The 16,361-nt window shown below is 38.4% G+C and overlaps 1 protein-coding gene across 1 annotated transcript in view; it reads right to left on the reverse strand.

The window, feature by feature from the left end:
• Positions 1-16,361, reverse strand: part of LOC122812945 (bMERB domain-containing protein 1-like) — a 1,250,410-nt gene that overhangs the window by 621,516 nt on the left and 612,533 nt on the right. The gene's annotated exons all lie outside the window — the stretch shown is intronic.

Consider the following 16,361-nt stretch of genomic DNA (forward strand, 5'->3'; position numbering starts at 1 on the left):
CCAGCCATAAACAAATTGTATAACAAAAGAAGGAAGCTACTGCAAGACAGAGCAAAATCCCATAAAGGGAAGGCATCTCTGATCAGCACTAGTAGAAAGCTACGTTCTCTCATAAAAATATCCAGGGCCAACTTTGAGAGAAAAATCGCCAGGGACACTAATGATAACCACAAGGCATTCTTCAGTTATGTTAGAAACCTGGGCGGAAACACTCAGATATGCTCAGAGTTAGTACACAACGACAAAGAATTTACCGAACCCACAGATATTGCCAACATTCTGGCAGACAGGTTCAGTGCAAATTTCTCCCCTCCCTCACCTCCAAAAGAAGAAATACTCATCCCAGCTGAATGTAACCTCCCTGTCATCTCTGATGTCCAGGTGAGAACCGCCCTCAACAAAGCAAAAAACACAGCATCTATGGGACCTGATGGTATCCCGGCTGCGTGATACGTGAACTCCAAGAGGAGCTAAACCCGCATATAAAAATGTTATTTAACCTTAGCCTTACTACAGGATATGTACCTGAACACTGGCGTACAGCAACAGTGGTACCACTCCACAAGGGAGGCTCCACTACAGACCCTGGGAACTACCACCCCATAAGCTTGACCAGCCTGGTTTGCAAAGCTATGGAAAGAATTATTATGGAACTCATAAACAACGACATTGGGGACCTACAGACACTTGATCCCACCCAGTTCGGCTTTGTAAAAGGCAGATCCTGCCTTTTGAACCTGGTTGACTTTTTTGAAACAGTCACTAGAGCCATTGATGAGGGCAAGGCAGTCCATACAGCCTACCTGGACTTGGCTAAAGCCTTCGACACAATACCCCACTCGGGGATCATAGAAAAGCTAAACAGCTTAAAAGTAAATCCATATGTCACAAGATGGGTTGCAAACTGGCTAAAGAACAGAACCCATAAGGTCAAGATTGCGGGAGCCATGTCAGACTCAAAGCCAGTCACAAGTGGTGTCCCACAGGGCTCTGTCCTGAGACCCCTCTTGTTCGGCATTTACTTCTCAGATGTGAAAGCAAACATGGGAGGGTTGTGGCTGACAAAGTTTGCAGATGACTGCAAACTAGACGCCATAGTCGATACACCAGCTGACACATACATCCTACAGAAAGGCCTCACCGAAACGGACAACTGGTGCTGGAATCACGGCCTTAAACTGAATGCCAAGAAATGTATAGTCATCCCCTTTGGGAAAAACAAAATACCCACAAATTATCACATACACGGTAACCCACTGAGTACCGAAAAAGTAATCAGAGACTTGGGGACCCAAGTTGATAGTGACCTCTCATTTGACACCCACGTTGCCAAAGTGGTTAGAAAGACTTTCTACCTTGCCCACCTTATCATGAAGGGGTTCACATCCAGATCAAAGGAGGTCATCATGCCCCTGTACTCCTCCCTTATCAGGCCCATGATTGAGTACAATGCCCCATTTGGTATGTACGTCACCCAGCACTTACAACAGCTGGAGAGACCCAAGAAGTACCTCACCAAGAGGATCAAGGGTTTCCAACATATGTCATATGCTGCCAGGCAAAAGAAACTCCAGCTCTGTTCAGTAGCATACCGCCTGCTCAGAGGTGATCTGTGCCTGACATACAAGGCCATGTCCAACCAGGAATTGATGGACATGCTCCACCTCAAAAAATCAAAATCCATAAGAACCACGAGAGCCAAAGATTTAAATCTCAGTACAAACATGAATAGAACATGCTGGAGGGACAGATTCATAACTCAGATGCTTCCCATACTCTGGAACAAAATCCCAATCCATGTTAGGCAGAGCCCCTCACTGACTCTCTTCAAGAGAAATCTTGACGAGTGGATGGGAGATTGTAGGTTTACCCCGGGAGTCACCCCTGTATCGCTACTTAACAGAGGCACAGTAAACTAATTTTAATAAGTAAGGGGGTCTTCAATGTGTCACTACTAGACAAAGGCACAGTATTCTAAATTTATTCTATATACCTTAGTACCACTACATGGGGTGGCGAAAGCCACATCTCTAGGGCTAGGCTTGCAAATGCCTCAGGGCAGATAGCCTAGTACTAAACTATGAAACTAAACTATGAAACTATGAAACATTCAGATGCTCCCTTGCAAAGTTATTTACCAAAATATGAAAAAAAATCATAATTTCCATCCGAAACAACCTTTGAGATCTATACATGTGTACAGCATACAGGAACAGTTATTTTACCATGTTGGAACTATCAATACTGTCTTTAAAATTAGGTATTACTTAGCACATTCAGATTCTCCCTTGCGAAATTATTTACCAAAATATGAAAAAAATCATAATTTCCATAACATATGTCCAAAACAAAATTTGATATTTGTATATGGGTACAATGTATAGGCACAGTTCCTTTACCATGTTGGAACTATCAATACTGTCTTCAAAATGAGGTATTACTTAGCACATTCAGATTCTCCCTTGCGAAGTTATTTACCAAAATATGAAAAAAAATCATAATTTCCATAACTTAAGTCCAAAACAAACTCTGATATATGTACATGTGTACATCATACAGGGATCAGTTCTTTTTCTATGTTGGAACTATCAATACTGTCTTCAAAGTGAGGTATTACTTGGTACACTGACATGCTCCCTTGCAAAGTCATTTACCAAAATATGAAAAAATCATAATTTCCATAACCTGAGTCCTAACAAAACTGATATCTGTACATGTGTAGAGCATTCATAAGTGGTCGTTTTACCATGTAGACACATATGATTGTAAATAAACACAATTCATAATAGAGTTTTACTTACTATACTGGTCTTCCTAGGTCATGGGCATTTTCCATTCTTCTCACAAGCTTCATGTTACCAATACTGCATAGCTCTCCTCACGCCATTGTGGAGGTCAGTCAAAAATAACGCAATGCCCTCCTCAGTTAGGTGAATGCCATCACTCCTGTACAGGTTAACATCTTTTGTGGTGATGCTGTCATGGCAGATTGTAGATCCACCGATCCTGTGCATCAAGCCATGCATGAACTCATTCTGTACACGTCTGGCCTTGTGCGCTGCATGTTGACTATTTGTGGTTTTTCAAATCTGGCGAGAAATTATGTCAGACCACACAAAATGACAATGTGGCCACAAGGACTGCAGATGTTCAACAATTGCTCTGATTTGAAACCGTAGCCTTCCGAGTGGTTGACTGATCACATCATTCCCTCCAATGTGCAGCACAAAGATGTCGGGCTCAGGGTAGATGGAACACTTCTCTTAAAAACAACTGCAGTGCTCCGCTCCAATGAATACCTCTTCTTGCAATCCAGTATACCTTCACACTGGATGTGGGGAAGCTCAAGTGGTTTTAGTTACAGAGGCATGGCTGGCAGCCCAGTGAATGTAGGAATGACCACATACCCACACTCTCACTTGTCGTTCTCCTGCTCATGACACTATTTCAGTGTCAGAAGGTGGACGAACCTGCACAGGAAAGAAAATGCAAACAGATTACTACTGATGTTTGACAGATGTATTGGAAGACTACATATATATGTATATCATATGCATTACCTGGCTAGCCCATCCAAATCTTCCATCCTAGCCACAAGGGCAGTATTCTTTGCATTAGGTACATAAGTGGTGATGACGTTGCAGAGGTACATACCTACTATACATACACACACACACACACACACACACACACACACACACACACACACACACACACACACACACACACATACACAGGTTTTGCATTAGCATGTTCTAGTACAGGTTAGTGGGGAGTGCAGCGGCATTCATTATAATTCAGTCAAAATAGTACAACACTTGGATGTTACTGAGCCCTTCCTCCTACCACCTAATTTCCACCCAAGACTGACAAAGCATGGAAACATGCCCAACTACTGAATATAAGCAGAAGTGCAGTAATACAAGCAAAAATGTCAAACGTATCTGGTTCATCCATGTTAGAATTAGAGACAAAAGTAATAATTACAGTTATCGCATCTGACCATCACTCTGGTTACAATAAGACACATCAGTTTCCCTCAATGCAGTATGTGCATATTGTTAACAGATAATACAATATTCTTGAAAGCTGGATACATAAACAAAACATTATAATAACCATCGCTGAAACTTATGCTATAGATAACCTATACTTGTTACACCGTATCTGTATTACGATCTTCAGCAGTCTGACCATGTATGCACAAGCACTTCCCTGGTACACAAATGAAGTATTTCCCCAACTAATATCTTCATTACTACATGTTATACACATGTCCCTAAATTAAACATTCACCCAAATGAACCCTTCAGGAAAATGTTGAGATACGCACAATCGACAAAATTATATATACATATTATATATATATATATATATATATATATATGTATATACGTGTGACCAATGTATATATGTGCAAGTACATTATGTACACACACATATATATATATATATATATATATATATATATATACACACACACACACACACACACACACACACACACATATATATACACATATATATATATATATATATATATATATATATATATATATATATATATATATATATATATATATATAATGTATATATACAGCAAGAAAAAAATCAGGGGTTTAGGAGGATAGGCAGTTGATGAAGACTGAGTGGGATTGCTTGCAATGACTCCAAGCAGAGAAAAAACACAACTGACTTGTGCATTCATCAAAGTGATAATGACTTCTACTTATGTGAATAACAGTGACAGCAGCTGAGACTTTTCCCAGAAAAGTGATAATGGCTAACTGTTCTATTGTAACTGCACATATTGCTAACGTGATAATGACCTTCCTTTCATTACTGCAAAGGTATGCATGCTGAGACACAGGTGATAATTGTTGCACATAACCTGTTGAGTAGGCATTCATTATATTACATTGTGCAGCTGTTATGTAACACAGACCCAGTATCATCAGTAAGGAGAAGACCCGAGTCATTTAGTCAAAATAGTATAACAGTTAGATATTACTGAGGCCGTCCTCCCACCTAAATTCGACACGACTGACAAAGCCAGGAGAAATGCACAAAACATATGGTAGCTCCATGCTGTCAGTAATCACCTAGTGATAACCTTTATCTCACTCAGTCAGTATGATCACAAATAGAATAATACAAGCAGAAGTGATGTACCCCAATGTAATTTGCAGACTGACTTTCTATATGTCCCCAGTAACCCCTCCGTGTTTGCATTCTGTATGCACAGGCACCAAAATGACACAATTTGGCCCAGCAGTCACTTCAGCAGTGAGACCATGTATGCACAAGCACTTCCCTGATACACAATGAATTATTTCCACAAGCAACATCCTCGTAATTATGTCTGGGTATACATGCATCCAAAATGAAACGTTTCCACAAACAAGCCTTCAGTAACATTTCCTAGTATGTGCAACCACCAGCATGAACACTTCACCCAAGCAACCCCTTCATTCTCTTCCTCATAATTATATCCAGGTATACATGCACCCAAAATTAAATGTTTCCACAAACAATCCTTCAGTAACATTTCCTAGTATGTGCAACCACCAGCATGAACACTTCACCCAAGAAACCCCTTCAGTAGAATGTTGCTGTATGCATAATGTCCAAAATTAAAACACTTCCCCAAACAAAACATCTGTAATGTTTCCTAGTATGTACAACCACCAAAATGAAGCATTCACCCAAGCAAGCCCTTCAATATAATGTATACACAGGCACCAGAATGAAAGATTTCCCCGAAACAACCATTCAGTAACATTTCCTGGTATATACAAGTACCAAATGAAAAATTCAGAAACGAACACCTAATGTACAGGTGGGAAATTGCATCACATTATCTGTTCAGTAGACATGCATCATATTCCTTGTACAGGTGTAATATAAGACAGAGTCATCTCCCGTATACTCCATGTGTCTGGACTATGGGGTAGGGTTGCAAGACAGAAGCCTTTTCTAACACAGAAAAACATCCCAGACCTACATTCAATAGGAAATCTGAGTGGTGACCTGAAGAGGGCTGTGCACAAGAAATGCCCTTGCAAATTTTGGACCAGCAGATGTACATAAAGGACATTTGTTTTTTCATGGTTTCACTTGAAACAGCTGACAGAGATGAGCAAGTGGCCTACGGAAATAATCAGCTTTAGATAGTCAAGAACACAACAGTATGTAAAACTGATGTAAGGGTTTGCAGTACATTCAAACCTGAACCTCTGTCTCAACCAATACAATTCCAAAAATAAGACAAGAAAACAGAATACGGTTAAAGACATTTCACACTGCCATACAAAGTCATATAATAAAACCACAGTATTCTTCCCTTATAAGGTCCATTATTGAGTACAATGCCCCTTTCAGCATGTACCTCACCCATGAATTATGATCAGATTGCTACTCATAAGTCTTCAGTAACATCTGCTAGTTTGTGCAACCACCAAATGAAGCATTCCCCCAAGCAACCTGGTCAATAAAATGATTTATGTACAAGTGCTAGAATGAAATATTACATAAGATGACCCCTTCAGTAACATTTACTGGTATGTACATGCACCAAATGAAACAGTCAGCAGTTCGTTTCCAAAATGGGGGTAGGGTAAACTGTCCTAGTATTGGATAAATTGTCAGTACTGGAAAAGATGGGAATTGAAACCTTGAAACCAGATATCAGCATGCACATGTTGAAAATAGATCTGTAACATGATGTTCTATAACAATATAATGTTTGTGTCTTTCGGCTTTTCCCGGTTAGGGGTCGCCACAGCGGAACTCCCTTCCGGTAATGATTGGCAGTAGATTTTTATGTACTGGCTTGCCGGGCCTAATGCACAACCTTCAACGAAGGAACGCCCATTCACGCATGTCGCCACACAGAAGACGCTCTAACTGAGAATCGAATGGGCAACATCTAACTGTGAGGTGACAACGCTACCACAGCACCACCACCGCAGTACTCTATAACAATATAATAACAGCTATAAATAAAAAAGTGCTTTGATATATATATATATACATATATATATACATATATATATATATATATATATATATATATATATATATATATATATATATATATATATATATATATATTTATCTAGTGTTCTACAATCTGTATGCATACTTGCTGCTAACCAAACATATTACTTCTTACTTCCTTGCTGTTTTTATAAGCTGTAGCACTTCTAAGAATTTAATTCAAAGAAGTACTTTGGTGACTGGTTGGCACCTTGAATTCAGTTCAATTTGGAGGTTTTTTACTTCTAAATATTTTTTCCTTTCTTCAAATTTACCCAAATTACTTCTGACTATTTCTATTCATATATGAATTATACCTGTTGCAATAAATAATATTTTTATTTCCTTAGAATCTCTACAAATGGGGATGGGAAACCTAATACACCAATATTGTTTATTTTCAGATAGTGAATTGGTTGTAAAAGATGAAGGTGGATCAACGTGAAGATGATAAGGAGGAGGATGCCCAAAACCAGTATTGTGATTGGCCAAAAAAATGGGTATGGCACTTTCCTGGAATTTGATAGGACCCTTCCACAGCAGGTGTGCAATAAGTGTCAGTAGCAATGTGCGAACTATCAGTAGTTGAAGCTGGTATAAAGGAAGTGGGAGGATGCCCAAAATCTGCAGTGTGAATGGTTGCAGAAAGGGCTTGGTCCCTACTAGGAGACTGATAGGGTATTTCCACAATAGAGATGCGAGTAGAGTCAGCTGGGATGTGCAAGCTGTAAGATTTAGATGCTGTAGAGACACAAACTTCCTCCTAACTTGCTGAACCCTGACTTAAAGAACTAATAGAAAGATGAGGAGAACAAAGTTCCTTGTCTTAGCAGGAACAAACCCACTTCTGATGATTGATGGAAACTTGACATATCTCGCTGCACTGATTTCTGTGATAATAGAATCCAGCAACCTTGTGTGATAATTTCTAGTCTGCAGAAGGTTCTTAAGCACAACACACTGTTTAATAAAGCAATCATTTTCACTAACAATGCATGAAATATGAATGAATTGACCCCTTGCTTGATTTTAAGTACTAAACATGTTATCTCCCTTAGACGTAGAAACAACCCGAACGGTAGTCGGAAAATCTAACTAATAGCGCACAGAAGACTCAAAAGGACTACAATATTTGATGCCAAAAGGGTTTATACGAATATAAAATTGTGCAAAACCAACAAGCAAGATCCAAAAAAAAAGATAAAGCAGTGAATTCCCACAGCGGCAAGTAGAACAGTCTTATCACATAACTGGGGCCAGAACTAGCACACGTGGTGCTCGGCTACCCCTTTAAATACAAAATCCTTCAAGCATAGACTCTGCAAGCTTACTAAACAAGTGTTTTCATAAAAAAAAAAAAAAAAAAAAAAAAAAAAACAGGACTACACAACAAGCAATACATACTGAACTAATCAGCACAAGCCTGGGAAAAACAGAAAATTACAACTACTACTGTAAAATAACGGCTCGATCTATCTGAATGCTCAGTCGCTGCCATACACACACACACACACTCACACACACACACAGTCTCCTCTTCTTTCACACAGATCTACATTCTGCTTTCATGCATTCACTCACACAAGCAGGCAGACATACAACCACACTCACCCACAGATTCCCCCACCCCACAAACTGCAAACAAGCAGCAAAAAAACTCATTTTACTTAGATCGAGCCATTAATTTACAGTAGTCTGTCTACATACTCACTCGCTGTCATATACACCCACACACACACACACACACACACACACACACACACACACACACACACACACCCACGCACATACACACACCCACACACACACCCGCACACACACACACAGTCTCCTATTCTTTTACACAGACAGGCATTCTACTTTCATGCATGCATTCACTCACACAACCACACTTACTGCAGAGAAGTATGATGCTGGTCTCCATTGCAGCTGACTGAGTTTCGGCAGGACTGCGGCTGTACTCTCTTCAATCCAGCAATCCAAGGGGGCCAGAAAAAAATATATAGCAGTATCCAGTAGCAAAGCAGCGAATGTCTGCAGATGTATGGAAAAAAAGAACAAAGCTGCTGTTGGACCCTCTATTAATTTAAGCAGGACAATGGAAACTTAGAATGGGGGTGGAGGTGTTATGCAAGCAGTGGTTTGCATTGTAGGAATCTGATTGGTCGGCACAGCTTCATTCAGAAAACGCAGATGGAGTCCGCTTAGTGTAATCATAAGAAAGGACAGTAAGCATTCCAAGGTGATTTTCTCATAAAAGTCCAATAGGACCATCAGGAAACACCACTCTAAATTATAAGTTGAGACAGTAACTGACAACCTTCAGTTACTTTTTCAACTTATTCTTCACCCATAGCCTTTCATTATGTCTGTAAACTTACAAGCGCTACTGGAAGGCACTCGGGGGTAACAGCTTACATTTCCAATCGTTTCATAGCACGCTCGGATGTAAGCACAGAGGCGCTATGAGATGGTACTCGGGGTTAATGAGTTAAGAGCCACAATAGCTTTATCCAAAACCACATACAAATTACTCAGTCCTTCTCAGGACTCAGACTTGGACCTCCAGGAGTAATAACTATTCCAGTAAGAGTGTTCTTCCGTCCAGACCCTTTAGTTGTGGAATCTGCCTCATATAGCTCTTCTGGATACTTTCTATTCCTTTCACTTGAACCATATTATAAGAGCAAGTCACAGCAAATTATTCAATATGAGGCCTCCAACTTGATTTATAGAGAGCAATTAAGATGAATGCATCCCTACTTACAGTTGAGTGGTGAATGTCTTTTAATGCTGAATAACATCTCCTAATAACACATCTTAGATTTTATTCAAAGGTAAGGTCACAGTCAGTTAATATCCCTAAGTCCCTTATAGTGCTCACACTATTTAGGATAGTGTAATTCAAAGCATAGGGGTAGATAACATTGTTAAAATCAAAATTAACAATGTTGTCATATTAGTATTCAAAACAATGCAACTTGTTTGGGACCAATGCTGTAAAACAACCTGATGTCCTTGTAAGCTGAACTGATCTTGCACAGGTGTCACTATGTTACCTTCTTTAGTATTGTCAGCAAATTTACTTATTGAAACCCTATCACTAGATGGAAACTCAAACATAAAAACAGAAAACAAACAAAGTGCCAAAACAGACCCCTCAGGCACTCCCACTTTCAAATTTTTACTATAAGAAAAGGAACCCTTTATTCTAACATTTCAATGTCTGCCTTTCAACTATTCCCCCACTCATCTAATAAGACAAAAATTAAAAATAGCCCTTTTCATTATAGCCACTACCTGATTGTGAGGAAAGGAATTAGATGTTTTTGCAAGGTCCAAATATGCCATATTGCCTCATAGTCCTTGATCCAAGGTTTGCACAGTCCACTTGATAAATGTTAACAAAATTGTTTAGATAAGATCTACCTTCCATAAAGCCATGTTGGCTAATATTTATCCCATAAAGTTCAACCTGTACAATAAAACCATGCAAAAACATTCAAAGCATTTGTCTAGTATACAGGTAAGACTAACTAGTCTAAAATTAGTAACCTACATAAGACACCCCCCTTATATATCGGCACAATAGCTTCTTTCCATAATGGCAAACAAATCCATTGAATACGGATTTCTAAAACAGATATAGCTAACTTGGAAGCATAAACTCAACTATACATACTCAAACAATATCCATTTTAAGCATCGGTTCCAGCTGCAGAGTTGGGTTTAATAGAGATTAATGCTTTTAGTTAAATAGTCTCATTGAGCATAATAGCAGAACCTTACTCACAGGGTAAACTCAAATCCATAGTATTAGTAGTGCTTCCAAAACCAGAAAATGTGTCTGCAAAAATAGATATAAGTAAATTAGGGTGCAATAAACTTCCCCAGTTTTTTCTATTGAAATATCAGATTGATTTTTGATTAATTTTTACACTTATAAATTCTTAAACGTTTAAATAAAGCTTTCTTATTGTCAATTGAATGGGTCATCAAACTTTTTTCATATTTTAATCTACTGATCTGGTCACTTCATGAAACGCGCCCTTGCCATAGTATATCTGGCTTTGTTTACAAGATCTGACCCCCTTTGTAAAATATCACAATACTGATTCTGCTTCCTTTTTGCTTTATATTATTTATACTTAAAATAAATTATCTGAATTATAAGAATGACATGACTAGCAACTATAATACAGTAAAATGTTTGCATCATTAGAATAATTTCATACTATAAGTGATCTATGTTTATCATTGTAGATCATTAAATATATCTGTGTTATGTACAGTAATAATTACTTTGCAGTTCTATTAAGTTATGATACATTTTATATGGTTTACTATCAAAATGTGGAATGGCACTTACGCGAAACTGGGATGGTTGAATGCGTGTCTTCCAGTTTCCATAATGCTGATCTGGAAATGTTCAAATCCACATTAACGAATGGTAGTATACATTCACTAATATGAGATTGATGTTCTGATTGAAGATTGCACTAAGTTGGGATTGGGAAATTTACCCTTTTCCTCACTGTAGTACAATCTCAGAGGTGAAATATATAATATGCGGGGGGTGTGGGGGGTGCAGGGGGCTTGCCCCCCTCTAAAACCATAGAAACATGGTTTATACTTAAAATTAACACATCTGCTTTACCATAACAGCTGAGGGTTTGACATCCCATCCTCATTTTTGAATAATTTTGAATGCAGACATTGAGGTGATGATTGCTGACATTCTGTTAAAGAGACATTACGAAATTTGATGAGGATATTCCACAAAATGATTAGAAGTTGTTGTTAATTTCAACATTTTGATATTAATCCATTTTATGCTACTGAGTTATAATTTTTGGTATGATATAATACTCTTTTTACTAATATTTATACTCGTTAAAATATCTTACACATTTGGAAGTTTGATGTATTTGGGATTAAGGAGTTCTAGTATAAACAGCAGGGGCATAGCAGGATTTTTGCATTTTGTGCATATGCTTCCAGAGTGTAGGCCCCTCAAACTCCAGAAAGTGTGTAGTGTATATTTGGATGGCATGCCTGTTCAATACTAAATAAAAAGCAAGCATTCTTGAAAGCAAGCAAAACATCATTCAGAAAAAAGCATTAGCAAGTTGTATACTGATGAAAAATATGCCAGTATTTGTCAATTTAAATTCTAGCAGATGTCACTGCACAAATTAAGCAACCAAATTAAAAGTTTATGCTGTGTTCTACATGGTGCTGGACCATTAAATGAGCAAAAACCTGGTTGCTCTATTTATTTATACTTCTTTATTTATATTTTGTTAACTAGGTTAACTCTGATGGGCAAAGGTCATCTACAAAGGGCATCTATGGTGAAAAATCCAAAACAAAAATTTAGTAAATACACAATAACAGCAGAAATAGCAAACAATAAGTTAGGAAATACTTGGTAATTCTAATTTTTTACATTGCTTGAGACACAAACATAGTGTATAAAAAGACAAGCAAGAAATGTGAGATAGGAAGCTGTAATTCATTATAAAGCAACTTTAGTGGCCTTCATTGAGTAAAAGTAGTATAAACAGAGACATTTGAGTCATGAAAAAGTGATAATCGATTGAAAGGCTCCAGGCTCAATTATAGTGGGGCCAAAAAGTTGTAGATCTGAGGCAAATAGCTGAATGGTTATGATTTGTAAATGGTAAACAGGGTTTGAAAAAAATTGTGAGTCGTGATTTCTCTCCAAGGTGCATGCTCAGAAGAATAACATGAGAATCTATGATTTAGATTTTAGTTGAACATGTGCATACTTGAGGCTATTGTGATAGTTTATGTACTCAGTGATTTAATGTGACTATAGCATCAGAAACATAAAACAATATGGACAACATATAAATAGTAAAACACAAGTTTGGATGCAAACCAAGAGAATTGTAAGATAGTTCACAATGTTAAATAAATAAATGGACTCTCACGGCGCACAATAAAATTCTCGGACAGCAGAAACCAATAAAAACAACTTTAATACAAAATAAATGATCTACATGAATGTTAAAACCAATACGTTTTCGTTTAGATAACTTCCTCAGATGTGGGTATGGGACTCAATCAACTCATTTAATTGTTTACTAGTGCAACTTTGGACTTTTTGGCTACCTTTTTGGAAGTTTATAGATCACAATGTATGTATACATAATGGCCAATATTATATTTATATAAAACTAAGTTCTTTGCTGTTTATTAAAAAAGGGATGAATACAGAATCTATACCAACTAAAATTTAGTAATGATATAGAACATTCAGAATTCCAAATGAAAAAATCTTGTACATTCAGAATTGTAAATGATGATACTTTATTCAATTTTGAGACCTTGTGGTAGCTAATACAGTCAGAATATTCAAGGAAATATTGCTTGTGAGATTTTTAAATTTGAGTAGGCTGTACTTAACTCTGAGTGGCAAAGGAAGGTTGCTCTAGTTTCTTCGAAGAAAGCAGATAGACACCTTCTCATCCACTTTAGAATGTGTCCTCAACATGTGGATTTTCTTGAATTGTGTTTGTCTATTTGTTATATATCAATATAACATATGTTCAATGAAAATCTGGCTATATAGTGATCACTGTTCAGAAGTAAACCAACAAATGTCAGGGAATGGCAGAGATGAAAATACAGAGCTTTAGGTATCTTGGGTGCCCTAGGTAGCTGGCCTGATTCCTTGACTGATGCCTCCTCAACTCAAAGTTGAAAAAAGATAAAGAACAAAAAATAAAAAATAAACTAGAAAATTAAATTAATAAAAATAAAAAAAAATCTGTTCCGTGCTGTAACTGTAGAAAGCTGCTTGCTACAAATGTAGTAAGCACCTTGCTGCACTTTTTATCATATACTAAGATTCCACTACAACCATGAATGCAGAATTGGCATTTGTGAAGCCACAATATTCTCCAGGATTCATAAATGAATGCTGTTTTGCAGTCATGCTCGACTAGCACCTGCTGACCATTCCCGGGAGGAAAACATTTGCATCAAACTTAGCAAGGCACTTTTTCATAAAAGTAATCTTATCTTTTAAATGGTTTGATAGGATAGAAAGTGAGCCATGCGTAATTGTAAGTCTTGTCTAGGCTTCATTTCTATGGGGACTGCCAAGTTTACTGATTTTTTTACTGCATTCTCAATATGGTTCTAGAAAGAGAAATCATACTCTAATCATCATCTACCAAAATACTGAGGTATTTCTAGCACCCCAGTTGTTCAATATACATGAAGCTCACCCAGGAATCTTTGCTGTAAGAGAATGTTGTTTGGAGAACTTGATCTTTTTTTTTTATTTTTCAATGAGTATAACTATGTTGGTGGGTATCCACAACTTAATTGTATTGACGTCCATTTGGCTATCATTTCTAAACTTCTTCTGTGTGTCTAACAGCAGAGAAGTGGGCCACTTCATTAATATAAATGAAAAAAAAAATAACAGGATGGATACTGATCCTTGTGGGCTACAAGTATCAGAATGACAGAAATCTGAGAGTAAGGTTTGTCAAGATATGACCTGTTTTTTTTAATCAGTAAAATAACTGGATAACCAGGACAGGGAGTCAGAGTAACAACCTATGTTACTGAGCTTAGGGAAGATTAATACAATGGTCCACAAAGTTAAAGACCTTTGAAAAGTCAAGAAAAGTGACTTATGTGGCCTTCCTTTTGATCTAAGCTAGTAGCAATGTTGTCATTGAGCTATACAGTGGTGAAATGATGATGCTGGTCTCAACACTACCTGTATGACACATAGCCCACAAAATCAGTGTGCCACTCAACCTCAGCCCATAAGGCAAAAAAATGTACCCAGCACACTAATCATCGGTGACTCTATAGTCAGGCACACTGATGTCCCTCTCACCAGGCTAAACAAGGAGAAAGTCACTGTCAGCTGCCTGTCTGGTGCCAGGATCTGCCATATAATGCACACACTCAGGTCACTCAACAACAAGTACAAGTTCATTGTCCATGTTGGAGTGAATGACCTGAGATGCACCTCCCTGGACTACATGAAAAGAGACATGGAGGAGCTCTCTGACCATGTGGCCCAGGCAGGTATGACACTAGCCCTGAGTAGCATCCTGCCATCGCCCAGAATGATACCATAGTACAAGGACAAAATGATTGACTTCAACAATTGGCTAAGCTTCTGGTGTTATCCCAAGGGGATCCAGTATCTGTCAGCCTTGGACGACATGATTGACAGGCCACGATGCTTTGCCAGAGATGACCTGCACCTGTTGCCGCTGAGATTCTGGATACTGGCTAAGGCTCTTGCTGTCCCTATAGTGCCTTTTTTAGGCAAGGCTCAAATGTCAAACGCACCACCATAGTAGACATAAACAAGTGAAAGCTAAGGGTAATGCTACTCAATGCTAGAAATCTAAACCTCAAAATGGACACACTCAAGGCCCTCCTTAAAATGGAGAGCATCGACATTTGTGCAGTGACAGAGACCTGGTTTAAGGCTCCAGAGAGCACCCCTGCATTACCAGGCTACAATTCTTACCACACCTTTTGGCCACCTAACCCAGACTGAAATACTAAAGGAGGAGGCGTGTCCATATTCATAAAGGATATCCACACCTCCAGGCTAGTAGCTCAACATAATGCCTCCGAAATTATCCAAGTACAATTAACACTGGGCAAGACTGCAATTCAGGTTGTAGCATGTTACAGATCCCCCACCATGCCCCATGACGACCACTCCATGTTTCTTGATATACTGGATAATATTAAAGTACAGCCCAATACCCTAATTTTGGGAGATTTCAACTACCCCACCATCAACTGGGAAAATTACTCATGTACTAACTCATTTGTCCAACGTTTTCTGGAATTCATCAATTCCTACGCCCTGGACCAGCTTGTCCGTGCCCCCACCAGGGGTAGCAACATCCTGGATCTGGTCATTACCAATATGGGTAACAAATGCTCCATGCCGGAGGTCCAGATGCTCCATGCCAGAGGTCAACTCCTCGCTGGTCAGGTCCGATCACAAGCTAATCACTCTAGACATCCACATCCCACCCCCCATTAAGGAAACCACCGTAAAAAACTTCTCCAAAGCCAACTTCATGCTTCTTAAGTCAAAAGTGGCAAACTTCATTACACTCACACAGATGAAAAATAGTAGCATGATTGCTGTATCATATACAGATGCACTGTATAAGCAAATACATGAGTGCATGGATTGTGCCATCCCGAACAGAACCGTGACACTAGCCTCCAGAAAAAAGAAGCCAATCTGGTGGTCACCTGCCATAAACAATCTCTACAACAGAAGGAAGAAACTGTTG

The sequence above is a fragment of the Protopterus annectens genome, chromosome 10.part0, assembly GCF_019279795.1.
Source record: "Protopterus annectens isolate FY-2018-M chromosome 10.part0, PAN1.0, whole genome shotgun sequence".
In the NCBI taxonomy this organism is placed as follows: Eukaryota; Metazoa; Chordata; order Ceratodontiformes; family Protopteridae; genus Protopterus; species Protopterus annectens.